Source organism: Colletes gigas, unplaced genomic scaffold (assembly GCF_013123115.1).
Source record: "Colletes gigas isolate AHSC1104 unplaced genomic scaffold, ASM1312311v1 Colletes_gigas_Sc00012, whole genome shotgun sequence".
Taxonomy (NCBI): Eukaryota; Metazoa; Arthropoda; class Insecta; order Hymenoptera; family Colletidae; genus Colletes; species Colletes gigas.
In genome coordinates, this window is record NW_025106641.1 from 7,287,155 (window position 1) to 7,301,196 (window position 14,042).

Genomic DNA, 14,042 nt, shown 5'->3' on the forward strand with positions numbered 1-14,042 from the left:
TCCGTTTCTGTGGCCTTTCGATGGTGATTTCGCTCGCGTGCTCCTGAAACGCCGAATTCGTTTTCCGTTCGTCGTTCTTATTTAGCGTAATCCTTTTGGTCTGTCCATGATTAAAGCTTTACAGCCAAGATCATTAACAGTACATTTTGTATCCGACTCAATTTCAGTTCCCCCCGTTCCCCGCGTTAAACTTAATGGATCTCCCGCTTTGATCTACGCCCGAGACATTAAAATCACCACTTTCGAGCCTCTTAATGTCCAACGGATTTCCATAAACTACGTTTATTCCATCAGCAATCTGCTCGTCTTTCGCACTTTTGCGACACTCGTAAAACGTTGCATTTCCAATGTACACCGCATCCATTATATGTTCGGTTTAACGGTCCATAACTTCTTTACCTTCGCGAATTAATCAATCTCCAGCCACAGACGAGGTATTCGAGTAGACCTTACATCCAATGTATTTTTTCGGCCCATTTTAATTGGACATAGAGCCTCACTACCATTTTCACACATTATAGTTTCATTAAAGAATTTTTTTCTCGAAAATGGATAGGATTTCGGGGGTATGTGTATTCACCGAAAATTATTGTAATTAACTCCCACAAACGGAAATAATTTTTCCAGAACAATTTGAAATTTTTTAATTTTCTCGAAAAATTTCACACCTCGAATTTTTTTCTCGAAAATGGGTAGGATTTTGGGGGTATGTCTACCGACCAAAAATGATTATAATTGGTCCCTGCAACAGGAAATAATTTTTTTAGAACGATTTGAAATTTTTTTTTCCCCCCGAAAAACTTCACTCCTACTCGAATTTTTTTCTCGAAAGTGGATAGGATTTCGAGGGTATGTCTATTCACCAAAAATGATTATAATCGACCTCCGCAACTAAAAATATTTTTTCCAGCACGATTTGAAATTTTTTAATTTTGTCGAAAATATGGTCCACCTACTCGAATTTTTTTCTCGAAACTGGATAGGATTTCGAGGGTATGTCTATTCACCAAAAATGATTGTAATCGACCTCCGCAACTAAAAATATTTTTTCCAGAATGATTAGAAATCTTTTAATTTTGCCGAAAAATTTCACACCTCGAATTTTTTCCTCGAAAATGGGTAGGATTTCGGGGGTATGTGTATTCACCGAAAATGACTGTAATTGACCCTCACAACCGAAAATAATTTTTCCAGAACGATTTGAAATTTGTTTTTTTCGTCGAAAAATTTCTGCATTTTTTTGTCCCCTTTTTCACAATCCTAACAATTCCATACTTCTAACTACACAACAGAGAAATCGATTTACCATAAATTGCAAACATATTGCTACTATAAAGTACGGTATTGACCATATCAATTTTTATAACACTCTAAGTTAATTATAACCTGGGTTTCTTCCTGTACTCTACGAGTTTCACAAGTAAATTTTTTATTTACGTATCTACGCCGGAACGTTCGAATCACAATGGACACAATTAATTGCAGAAATACGTCACCGTTTACGAAGCAATTACCAATTCGTTTCATCTATATGGGGCGATTGCGAGCACAGCGACTAAATAAATCACCAGCGACGAAATTAATTTTCTCGTTAAATTCGAGCAAATTAACAGTTTGTAGCCAATACGTCCGGGCGAATGGTAATGAAAGATTATTTACAAACCAATATGTGTCGCTGCAGTGACACTGTTCGCGACACCGATTGCACCGTTCCGTTGAAAAATTGTTACGGCGATGGCGGCTGCTACCAGTCGTTCAGCGTCGACAAAGGTGATACATGGCCGACCGATTAACCGCCAATGCAACTAGCACTCCACGCCGTGTATTTTCTCCCTTGGTTTTCCCTATTATTTTTTCACGCATCGTAGGGTAGCTTTGACTAGGCTGAAGGTCGCTGCGAGGTAGGTTAATCAATGGAACAACCCTTCCGCTCGCTCTCGTCCCTAACAGCAATTCTCACTCCCATTTATTGCAACCCACTTAACATTCAAACTCCTATTGCAACTCCCATTTTTCGTTAATCCAAAAAATTTGTATAATCCACAATGATTATTTGGACTGTAAAAGTTTGAACCTTTTGCAAGGTATTTCTCACCCTCTAAAGTTGATCTAGAAACAACAATACCAGAGTTTCGTAAATATCGAGACGAGATCTCCCAGTGTATGGTTCTTGTTAGTTTCTTTGTTACGTAAATTCGAATCTTAAACACACCTGAAGAGACACGTGACTTTTTTGCAAGGCAGCGCGAAAGAAGACTCTCGAGGACGTCGACGTTCTCCGATGTCAAAGGACACGTTGGAATCGTTTTTGTTCGCTGGATCCGCGTCGAAGCGTCAAAGAAAAGAGTCGCGGAGGCAATTTACACGCAGATACACGTCCCGCGTACTACTTCCGTTTCGCTGGAGGCGTTTCTTCCGGTAAAAGATGACCGGAACCGATTCGAGCATCCGCGAGATCGATCCGACGTTAACGGCTGGCGGTTCTGCAACTGTTACTTCGAACACGTCGGAACGGATACATTCTCTGCTTATCTCCCCTTTCTACGACTGTCGCTCGCGGAAATTTACGTAACCCTTTCATCAGTTTGATAACGACGGGCGTGACGTAACGGGTGAACATGGATGAATAATTTCTGATCGATCGAATTTGAAACAGCTCGCGTTTCTGGCGCCGTGGATACGAGCAATGTCGTCTTTCACTTTGGATTCGCGGGATACGCGTATAGAATCTGCTAAGGGCAGATTATAGCGGCTAGAAAATATTTCTAGCGAATTAACTTTGTTCTCAAGGTTGATTCGATAGTAAAATGCAAAATCTTTTTATAAATATTTTTAAATAGAATAGCTCGTCGACAAAGAGTAGCTATTATATGACAGGGTAAACTTTCCATCGTTTTTCAAACGCTTTCTATGCAGAACTTTTACCGAACTCCCTTGAATAGAAGAATATTAATGCATTCTCGTGTCAACATTTTAACGGATAAAAATAGAAATGCTGCATTGAAACAGTAAGTTTTTGTATTTTATATATTTTCACGGCCCAGATAAATAAACGTAAAAACGGAGGGACGTTGGAAATTATTAAAATATAAATAATTCCGGGCAAGTTCGCAGAACGTGTTTGCTTACTTAACCAAAGTATTGTTTCTGACGACCCTCATTGATGACCCACGGCTGCATTCAACGTGTTAATGACGTCTCATTCAAAGCTTTCGCGTAGCTTTACGCGTCGGAACTGAATAACGAGAATCGATAGACATTTTCCACCGAAGACTTTGAATGGCTCGTTCGAACAACTCCGAAGTTACAGGCCACGGGAGAAAAATCTGCCTCTGTATTTACACGACGCTGTACCCGATCGGACAATCGACTGATTGGCGAAACCAGACGCTGATAATCACCGCGAAAAATCGTACAAGCGTAACTCCCTTTGAGACGACGTAAGATTGGGAATCAAAATGACAGCTTGAATAAAAGCCAAAAAGCGTCCGCCGTCTTTCAGGCCATAATCCGAAGATTTGTGGCTTCTCTCGTTCTTTTCTCTCGCGTCGAAAGTCGCGAGGACCTCCGACAATGGCGAATCCGCTGGTACCGTTTCAATTCCCCGGAGGATCGATCTCGAAAGCGGCCACAGAGGTCTAAGGTCAGCCTGCCGCCTCCCGCGGTGCCGGGAAACATTTTGGTAGCCCGGGCTGTTTTCATCGAGACGAATTTTCCGCGCCATTGTCGCCGAGTTTTCTCCCATTTTTTTCCCCCGTTCGCCGGACGAAACAGAGGCCCCGCCAGCCGGATAATTTTTCAAAGGGACGCGCGGAACCAATCATCGGGAACAGGAAACGAATTTCCCTTGTCAGGAATGACAAACGGCACAACAGATTGGTGTCAGCGCGGTTCCTTTCACGACTGACGATTGTATTTTTGATTCCCCGGACCGGGAACCGTTTCGATTTCCGATATAACCGTCGCTTGATTGGGGGTGGGGGGTGGAACGTTCGATAATCAACTTTCGGATTGAACATCCAATCCAGCCGTCTGATCCGGACGACCGTCTTTTTGCCTCCGTCTTTTTCCGCGCGATTTAATTAAGCCTTTCGATAATCGGAACGGAGGCAAAGTCGCAGCGACACGGCGAATTCTGAAAATTCGATTAGGGCGGCGCTGCTTGGAAGTGTTTTCGATTATTCGTTTCGTTACTCGATTTTTCCGGAGCCCGACGCTTGTTATCGTGGAAGATTAATCTCGAACGATAATATCAGTCTCGCGAACGGGGGGACTTTCGTTCGATTACACGAACGCTTCTGTTATTCCAACGTTTGCTTCATTGTTCAAACAGAGAATATCCTTTGAGATTACGGTAAATATTTATAATTACATACGTAATGAAGTACTGTAAGTGAATATCAATTTTTTGACGTCTCGTGCCCCTTTAATCTCTTCGAATTAATGGGAAATCGTTAATGTTGGGCGGCGAGTCCGTAGATTCGCCAGAAGCTCCCGTCAACATCGACAATACACGCTATTACAAATTACTGGGATGGAGCTACGTTGAATATGTATATTGAATTATACTCACAAGGACGAATTGCCTTTAGGATTTGTCGTTATGTATGACGGATGCAGCTAACTCTGTATGGCGAACGATAGAGTAGGAAGCAACGAATTTCTGCCAATTCTGGCTGCGAATCGAGGTTGAAGAGAACTCGTTTCTTGGTAGAAAATAAACTTTATGGATTTCGTAAGGTGGTCTTGAAACGTCTCGTCGAGGCTGACGTTCACGCATCAAACAGTCAGCAAAGGGTTAAGAGGTAATGTGTGTCGATCCGTGCGCCATATGGCGGTGTCGGTTCTACACGAAAATAGTCTATGTCGCCTTATGGCGATGAATATTTAAAGCATAACTTATCCTTGGGCCGATGCACAGCGAGATATTTAAAGCGACGGCGGTCACGAATCTACACGCTGATTAAACGAATCGTGCGTTACTGAAAACCAAACCGAACCACGATCTGTCCATAAATTAACGACGAACGCTGCTGGAACCATTTACAGATCTTAGAAAATGGAATTGCGTCAGAAAACCGATAGAAAAATACTAATTTTTCTTTGCAACTTTCTTTCATTAAAAAGATCGTCGCTGCTGGGAGACCCAGTTTCCGACTAACGAGAATCGATTCATTTACGAATTAAACAAACGTCGGGGGGTTGTTTAACGTCGCGTCCGGAGGGGGGATGAAATTTATTTGCGAATAAGCAGAGGCAGCGCGTCAAACGAAACCGTATCGCGTTCGGGTAAATTAATTTCACGCGAATCGAGCGCTGCGGGATGTATGAAATTATCGAATCTCGATACTGCGCTGAGATTTTATAAAATGTTCACTTTTAAAGCGATTTTACCAATACTCGATATTACCGTGAAATTTTCAGGGGGAAATAATCCGACGTATCAATCTTGTTCCGTCGTCTCCGCTCACCCGACCTCGTACCCGTTACTTTCGCTTTAAATAAAATGTTATTTATTATTTGCAACGAGATTCTTCTCTTGTATTTTTCAAATTCTTTGAAAATTCGAAAAATAATATTTATTGTTGATACGACTGTATCCTGTATACAATCATTTTTTTAATTCTCTATTGAACCTGCACACCTGAGCGTGTTACGTATCTGTCATAATAAATCACTCCCGATCCATCGTTTAGAAACTTCAGAACAACATTAATCCCATTTGGAATACAATAATATGTACACCATAGACGCGTTCAATTTCGAATTTAAAATTCGAGGGGAAATTCGCTTGTCACAAAACGAAACGAAACTCGAACTCTTTTCTTTTTAATATTTCCCCGTATCAAAAATCATTCGAACGTTTAACAGACATTTCACGCGCGAGATGACCGTCGAAACAATTTTTTATCGCGATCGAGGCATTCTGTTTTCGTTGAAAACGTTAAATATATTTTGCCCCGGCGATGGCAGTCGATGCGAAACATTGGATCGCATCCGGCGTACGGGAATCCGTCTTTCGTTCCATTTATAGATGACACAGATATCTAGTTTCAATTTCAACGTATCGCTAATCAACTTGCCCTTGCCACGGGGGAAATATAACGTCGTCGAATTTGCAATTCATCCCGCGTAAGAGGCAATTACCCCTAACGCAGCCTTTCCGCGGCGATGATCGAATGACACTCTCGCGACGCGCTCGAAACAAATTATGTTAAGCGCGTTAAGTGTTCTGTCTCTCGTTTGCCCGTGCACCGATATGAAATTATACGGGTATTGCTCGGGACTGAAGACACGTTTGGAAATTCGACGAAACACTCGAAACGGGTAAATCGAGGACCCATGTAACGATAGGAGGACAACGGGGTGCAAATTCGATGGGGATTCTTTACATACAGCGTCATAATTCGCACGTTGATATTTATTGTTAGTGGAATTTCGCGTGGAAGTGAGTCTGGAACGTTTGGAATTGTTTCGTGAGATCATAGATCCTCGCGTGGAAGTATCTGATCGGGGAAATGGACAATATTATGTAGTCAGATAGGTAGCGAACGGTAAAGTAGACACGTATAAGCACAATGTACGCAACCACGGGATACATAGCAGTAGAGCAGCATCATTTCTGGTCAGACTAACATAATACCGTGCCTTATAAGACTAGTACAATAGGGTCGCCCCGGGCCGTGCGAGTAGAATAGGGTCGTTCATGCGCGGACAAGCAGAGTGTGTGGCGTCTCTCGCCAGACTGGTAATTTGAATTCACATGTGTTCCTGGGCTGCCGCTGATCGTTCAACCGTGCATTAAAACTTTGGTAATTGTTCAGCGAGCACCAGCAATCCTTACCGCGCGTTCAAAATGTTTTCGCGTTTCCGCGTTTAAAGAATATTTAACATTATTTTGGGGCAGCAAGAAGACACGACGCTTTAAATAGGAAATATATATCTAATGTACTACTAGCGTTTTATCCATTATTGAGATACTGTTGGAGGCGGCAAACCTTCCCTTTTAAAACGGCTTTTGGTTTTTGGCGATACGACTTTCCGTTTTCGAGATATCGTAATTTATGTAAAATGTAATTTTTTCAATTCTACTATCGCTGTCTTCGTCTAACGCGTCACGTCGGACCTCCTTGTCGCACGTTGACCCAGTAACCGAGTGACCGAGTGACGTAATGTTTACTGTTTACTACGAGCACGTGCGGTCAACGACCTTGCCAAGACCGTAGTGCAACGAAACGTAAACAAACTCTATCTCCGTAACTAGCCACCGCATCAACTTGAAACTAAAATCGCTATATCTCCGTAACTAATAAAGCTATCGACTTGTTCGAACGCTCATTTTAAAGGGTGTTTCATCCCCTATCATATGAACACATAAACTATTATTATTTATGCTGTTTTCTATGTTTAATTTTACGTTTACTTTGATACTATATACCCAAACAAGGTTCAGCAATCCCTATCGATTCTACGACCAGTGTGCGATAAAACTGGATCATAAATTGTATATTTAATTGAAAATGAACTTAAATTTGTATACAGGATTTGTATACTGCAAGTTATTTTTACGACTGGTCCAGGACGTGAAAATACAATCGCCAAGAGTCGATGGAAGGTACTGTTTGAATTGAACTTCCGGTGTTAGCACGCGCCAACGGGGCAAGGAAATTTCGATAGTACGTGCGGGAATGCGACGTCGCGACCGTTCAAACAGAGCCAATCTATTTGAAACGTAGAAAGGAATTTGCATAATCAATATCGCTCGCGATTGAAAATTCGGTACGCGGTATAGCCGATAATAGTCTTCGGTATTGTATTTACAGCATCGTAAAGAACAGCGGGAAACGGAACTACGAGACCACGTGTCACGGATATTGAAATCCGGGAATGGAATCGCGTTCGAAAGTGGATGCATTATAAATTATTAAACCCCGATGACGCGAATTCTCGTCTCGGTAACTGTTACCAAACATTTTACGCTAAATCCATTATGACGTTAATTAAATCCCATAATACGTGGCTCTGTAATGATTAATTTGCAGTTTATATTATTCAGCGACCGTCTAAATATCTCCTTTCAACTTTCAGACGCTTCGAATATATTCGTTCGTGCTTAGATCGCAATTCTCTGTACTTTGAATAAATTTTTAATATCGAAGTAAGAAACAGTAGTATTTTTTGGAACATTCGAAAGAAAGATGCTCGAATCTGTCTTTTCGTCACGGACGGCGCAGAAAAACGAGCATCTCTCTCTCCTTTGTCCCAATTCGTCGCACGTAAATCGTATTAATAATGAACGGGAGGCCAGCAGTTACGCGTGGCTGCCACGAAAGGCGTAAAATTCGCGAGAAACGCGCCAGTTTTTGCCGTGTGGTTCGGGCTCTGCTGAAGGGCGAACGAAAGGGGTGTTATTAATGCCACTCGGAGCAAAATCTCGCATCCAAGGACAGGCCACCTCGCAATCCCCTGGATGAATATACATATATTCATAAGTCGGTTCTCCTCTACGTGAAAAATCGACACACAGAACAGTTTTATATCGCGTTTACTCACGGTTGTCGTTCATGTGTCTCTCGGGCTGTCGTAGGCTTGCGTAAGTTTCAAGACCGGCGGGAGGGGGAGGGGGGAATAATATGAAAGTAGGTTAGTCAGTCAAACCTGACTGACGTGTAAGACCCAAACTATTTCGCGACGAGACCTCGCCAGTTCCGAATCGAGTTCAAAAGTTTCCAAGCAAACTTGGGGGATTTGCGCAGGAGTCCTCTGATGTGGTACAAGATTGACGTTAGCCCCGAAAGATGATTACAAGCATATGTTTGGCGTACGAGGGTGGATATACTCTCACGCTTGCTTCTCAAGAACCATCCTTTAAAGGAAATTTCCTATTTCCGGGAGTAGTTCCTCCACAGTTTCCTTCTTGCAGACCTTCTTTTTCTTTTAGTATCAATTGTCTGCAAAGACGTTTTTTATAAAAATCTTTGCCTCGAATTTTACCAGAATTTGCCCAGAATTAGTAGGTCTGCCTAGTAACTCGCGATGTTGTATCGTGTTTGAGCAAACGAGCAACAGGTACCTAATGTTGGTTAATCGTTTAACTACCTGGATATGAGCTTCCTTTAGGTAACAATCTTTAATGATGTTATTGATATTGTAATGAGAGAATATATAGTTTTACATGGAAAATTTAGGGGTTGCAGTGAAATCTTCGACAAACGAACTCGTTCTTCCCGTATCTTTGGAACTGTTTGCCCTCGTGTGGGATCTAATATTTCGCTGGTTAGTGGTGTATTCTCTCAAGTAACGCTGGGCGTCTCTTGTGTATCGCAAACTATGCCCTCGACCGTGTACACGACTCAGGGAATGCATACATTTGCATACGTTGCGTTGTGCTGCATGTGCCATGTGCACGCAGCGAAATTGACGCGGAATGTTGCTCAACGCTTGCTTACCCTGCTTATGAATTCACTTATTCATAACGTGTTTTCATCTTTCTCTCGCCGTATGGCATCGAACAGCAAACAAAAAGGTTTCTTCGCCGATTCTTCCCCCATACGGAGCCAAAAATCGACAAATCGAGATTCATCTCTCTTCGCGAAGCCACCACGACTCGTAGAATAAACAGAATTTTTATAAATCAACCCCTAAAGCTCGAAACAATTTTTATTATAATTAATCAGGAATAGTTTGTTCGAAGGAACTTTGCACGAAGAATATCGCATGATTAATGTTACGGAATTTTCCGCGTGCAACGCCTTTGTTCGCGTTTCCCTGCGACCCCTCGAGACGCGTAAAGCCTGAAAGACGAGGCGAGGGTCAAGGTTTGAACATTATTAAAAATCGTCGCGCGAAACTGCTCGATGAAAACGAGCGTTTAGCCGCGAGTTCGCCTCCCCTTTGAATTTAAAGCGTGTTTTTTGAATCGTTACGTTTCGAGTGCGAGCCTCGAGACGCGTTTCGTTCGACTTGAAGTAACCAGCGGCACGTCTCGGCTCGCTGGAAGGAAAATTAAACGGAAACGAGATAAAGGAACACGGCGGAAGGAAATGTTTCCTTTTTCGCGTCCGGACGGTGAAAAATGAAATACGAAAACGACCGAAAAAAGCAGGCAGCTTGTCGGTTATTCATTAACGACGCATCGGCGTTATCGATTGTGCGGAAGTTCAGCGACTTTCGACGCGTCTTCGACCCTAATTCTTTACACGGTTATTAATGCACCTGCGCAGGATGTTAGAGAAAGAGTCTAAGAAGTCTAACTAATAAAATTTCATTTATTTGAAATGCAAATAATTAATTTTATATGGGATATATTCTTACATAGAAGAGTAGCTGGATGGCCGAGTTTATCAATTTCGTATAGTTCCAGGAGTCGTTCGAATGACTAACGAGATCCACGAGGAAACTGCAGAAGGTGAAAACTTTCCTCCGTGTTCCGATCGAGATTCGGATCAAGTTCGCATAAATTTTAAACTCCGTTCGGACTTTACGACGGGACGAGATGAGATGTTTATCGATCAATCCTCGAACGCGCCCTTAAATTTAAACGGCCATCGAGTCGAATCGCCAGGAACGTTTCGCCATTTATGACACGAAAAGGTGCCTTTTTATTTAAAAAAAATCTCTTCGCCAGAAATCAGAAATTAGAAGAAATAGTATTTGCAAATATAAAAGTATTAATTGCATGAGACAATGATGATGTTCGAATCTTCTATTTAAACAATATTGCTGATTAAATGGTGTACTCGAATTTCTAGGGTAACTTGAATAAAAATCGTTTTAATCTTATCTCGATCGTATTAAATTGCATGTACTCTTGAAATAATTATCAGTTATTTGAACTGAATGAGTGTTACAATAGAGATTAAATACACTTTAGAAGAATTCTAGGCCTCTATTATGCGCTAAAAATTGATTTAGATTACGATGACAGCATTTCAGCAGGCGCCAAAGTGGCGTGGGCGGAACAATGGCGGACATGACAGTATTCGCCATTCCCCTCAAGTAGTTTGCAGATGTTTATGCAAGGAAAATGCGCGAAGACATCGTCCCTAAGGACTTTCCACCCTGGAAACCAACTATATCGAGGAAAGTGGGGATCGATGCTCCTCCAAAGAGACGACAAGCGTATTCTTAGGGTCGACAGCTAACGAGGGAGGTTATCGAACCCGGAAGCCCAGCAAATTTTGTACCTTAGCCTCAATTTACAGCTACTAAAAACATTTTAAAATCATTCAAATTCAGAGAATAATTAGTTACAGTACACAAAATTATCTTCTTAATAAAAATAATGCGCCAATTTTAAAATTTTCTACGCACGACTTACCAAAAGAATTCTAATTCTTTCGCCTGAAAAGTGGCGTAAACGTTTAAATAGGGTTAAGAGCCATTGTTTTAAAGCAACAAGACCTCTCGACGCTCGTCCACTAGATACTCCGGAGAATTTCCGGCGTACTTGATCGCGTAAAACAATAAATTTAAGCTCCCTGGCGTCCGACTAATTACTCGCGCAGGTTCGTTTGTAGACGTAGATGGCAAAAAGTCCCTGGCGCGATAAGAACCGGAAATATCGAATTGCTCGGCTGATTTATGCCACGACCTTGCAATCTCGCGCTGCTCGTTCATCACCCGCAACGTCGAGCGTTTAACGCGCTTAATAGAGCCCTCTTGTTCTTGTAAAATTCGCGGAATGCACTCCCAGACACGCGGTTGTTTCGTATCCTTTGTTTCCCCCTGCGGGTAATTCCCACGTTTATGATTTCGTTCGAACTCGGCCGTTTCCGTTTCCGCGGTTCGTCGAACCGGCGCGTTTGTTCGCGCGCCTCGATCGCTGGGAACTTTGACCTTATCGCCTCGATGGAAACAATTGTTTCGCTCGACTGTAACGACTGTTTGACGTATTAATCGGCACGAGCGGATTAGCGGAGCTAGGTGCAAATGAATAGCACGGTAATTTACGAGCAACGTTTCGAGCATGGATTCGATTTATCGAGATTATTCGGAGCATCGCAGGAGGGTACGATTATTAACAGAATCGAGTTGCAATATTCCAATAGCGATGGCTGTAATACTGATTCGTTTGAAAATTATGACAACTGATTTTAAGATTTCAGATTTTATATTCAGAGCTGCATCGAAGGGCACGAGTTTTAAGAAGTGTGTATTTTAACGTAGCGATCGATGCAACAATTTTTTTTAGCGAAGATACTAAATATTGGTTTCGTGAATGGGCGTTTCCAGTGAGTTTTAAGGGATGAGAGAGCTTTATATTGGACATTGATTCCAGCCATCAATTTTGCTTAAAGGTTATTCGAAGAAAGGTGAGAGGGTGTCGAAGTAACCTTCGCGAGAAGTATTTTGTCACTTAATTTGAACCCTGCCTGTTAGTCTTCTGTGAAAACCTATCCACGATAATTATAATAATATATTATATAATTTTATACCGATTATTTTGAAGAACAGGTGGCTGGATTAATCCCACTTAATATTTGACGCGTTATTGACTATATGGCTTCGTGGTGGTCGCTTTAAACGATAGGTTTTCACGGAAGGTCGATAGTCTGGGTTCAAAATAGACGACAAAATGTTCCACGTGAAGTCTACCTCGACACCTTTTCACCTTTCTTCGAGTAACCTTCAAGCAAAATTGTGGACTTAATCGATGCTCGATACAAAGTTCCGTCTAAAAATTCACAGAAACATTCTGAATTTAACGTTGTCAATAGTTCGATCATCCTTGTTATTTCTATTTCGTGAACGAAGTAGTTGAATACATCAATTTAAATAAAATTTAACTTCCCCACGTTTCATTTAAGTCGAAAAATTTTTAACTATTAAAGATGCCAACACTTTTCAAATTGACTACATTTTTCACAGATAATACTTTCGGAGAATTCAATAAAAAAAACCGATTTTTCCACCGTTCGTGGAATCTTTTTTCAAACCGCGCCACGTGGTTCGATGGCGCAGAATAGTTAATTGAATTCGATATCGATAACCACGAAAGGAGAACGAATAAAAATCGTCCTGGAGGGGCCAAACGAATCGGAATAATTAGGCGAGGGTCGATCACCCTAAAAGCTATGCGGGCGCTATTCGATACACGCTTGGGAAATATGCAGAGACCGTCGAATTAATCTCTACGGAGAGATATCGCGGGCACGGAGACATGTGGCAAATTCGAAACTCCGCGATGGACATTGTAGATCAAGGGGAACGAGAATGCGTCGTGGAATTCAGGATAGATCGATGGGAGAACCGCGGATTAATTAAGATTCAAATCGGAGACGGTCGCGTTCTCGATGGAATTCCTTCGTGAATTGGTAGCATTTTCTTTGACGAAATCTGTTCCGTGTGATCTATACTCTGAGAAGATCGCGAGACATTAATAATTTTGAAAAATTAAACGGGAGAAGCTTCGTTGCGTGAACTAGCAACACTTTTAACAACACAGAGACAGTTTGCTTTTTATTTTCTAATAGTATATTTTGGGATAGAGAAAAAATTTCAATGGGAGATTCTAGAGGTCAAAATAAGACGAAAATCAAGGATACTAATTTGTTGATAGAGACTTCGTTAAAAAGTTATAGAAACATTTCCGTCCACATAGTATATTTTCGGTAAAGAATTTTTTTCTCAAAAGTGCGTAGGATTTCGGGGGTATGTGTATTCACCGAAAATGATTGTAATTGACCTCTGCAACCAAACATAATTTTTCCAGAACGATTTGAAATTTTTTAATTTCGACGACTTTGTCCACCTTCTTGAATTTTTTTCTCGAAAATGCGTAGGATTTCAAAGGTATGATTATTGACCAAAATTGATTGTAATTGACCCCTGTAATCGAAAATAATTTTTCCAGAGTGATTTGAAACTTTTCAATTTCACCGGGCACCTGCCCCCTGTCGATTCTTCTTAAAAATGAGTTCTTGATTTTTAGTAATTTTGTTTGACGCCCTATAGAAAAATTGTCTAATACTTTTTTGTAGGTATCCATGACCCCTACTTCAGAAAAAAGTTTCATTGAAATATATTCACTATTGAAGAAG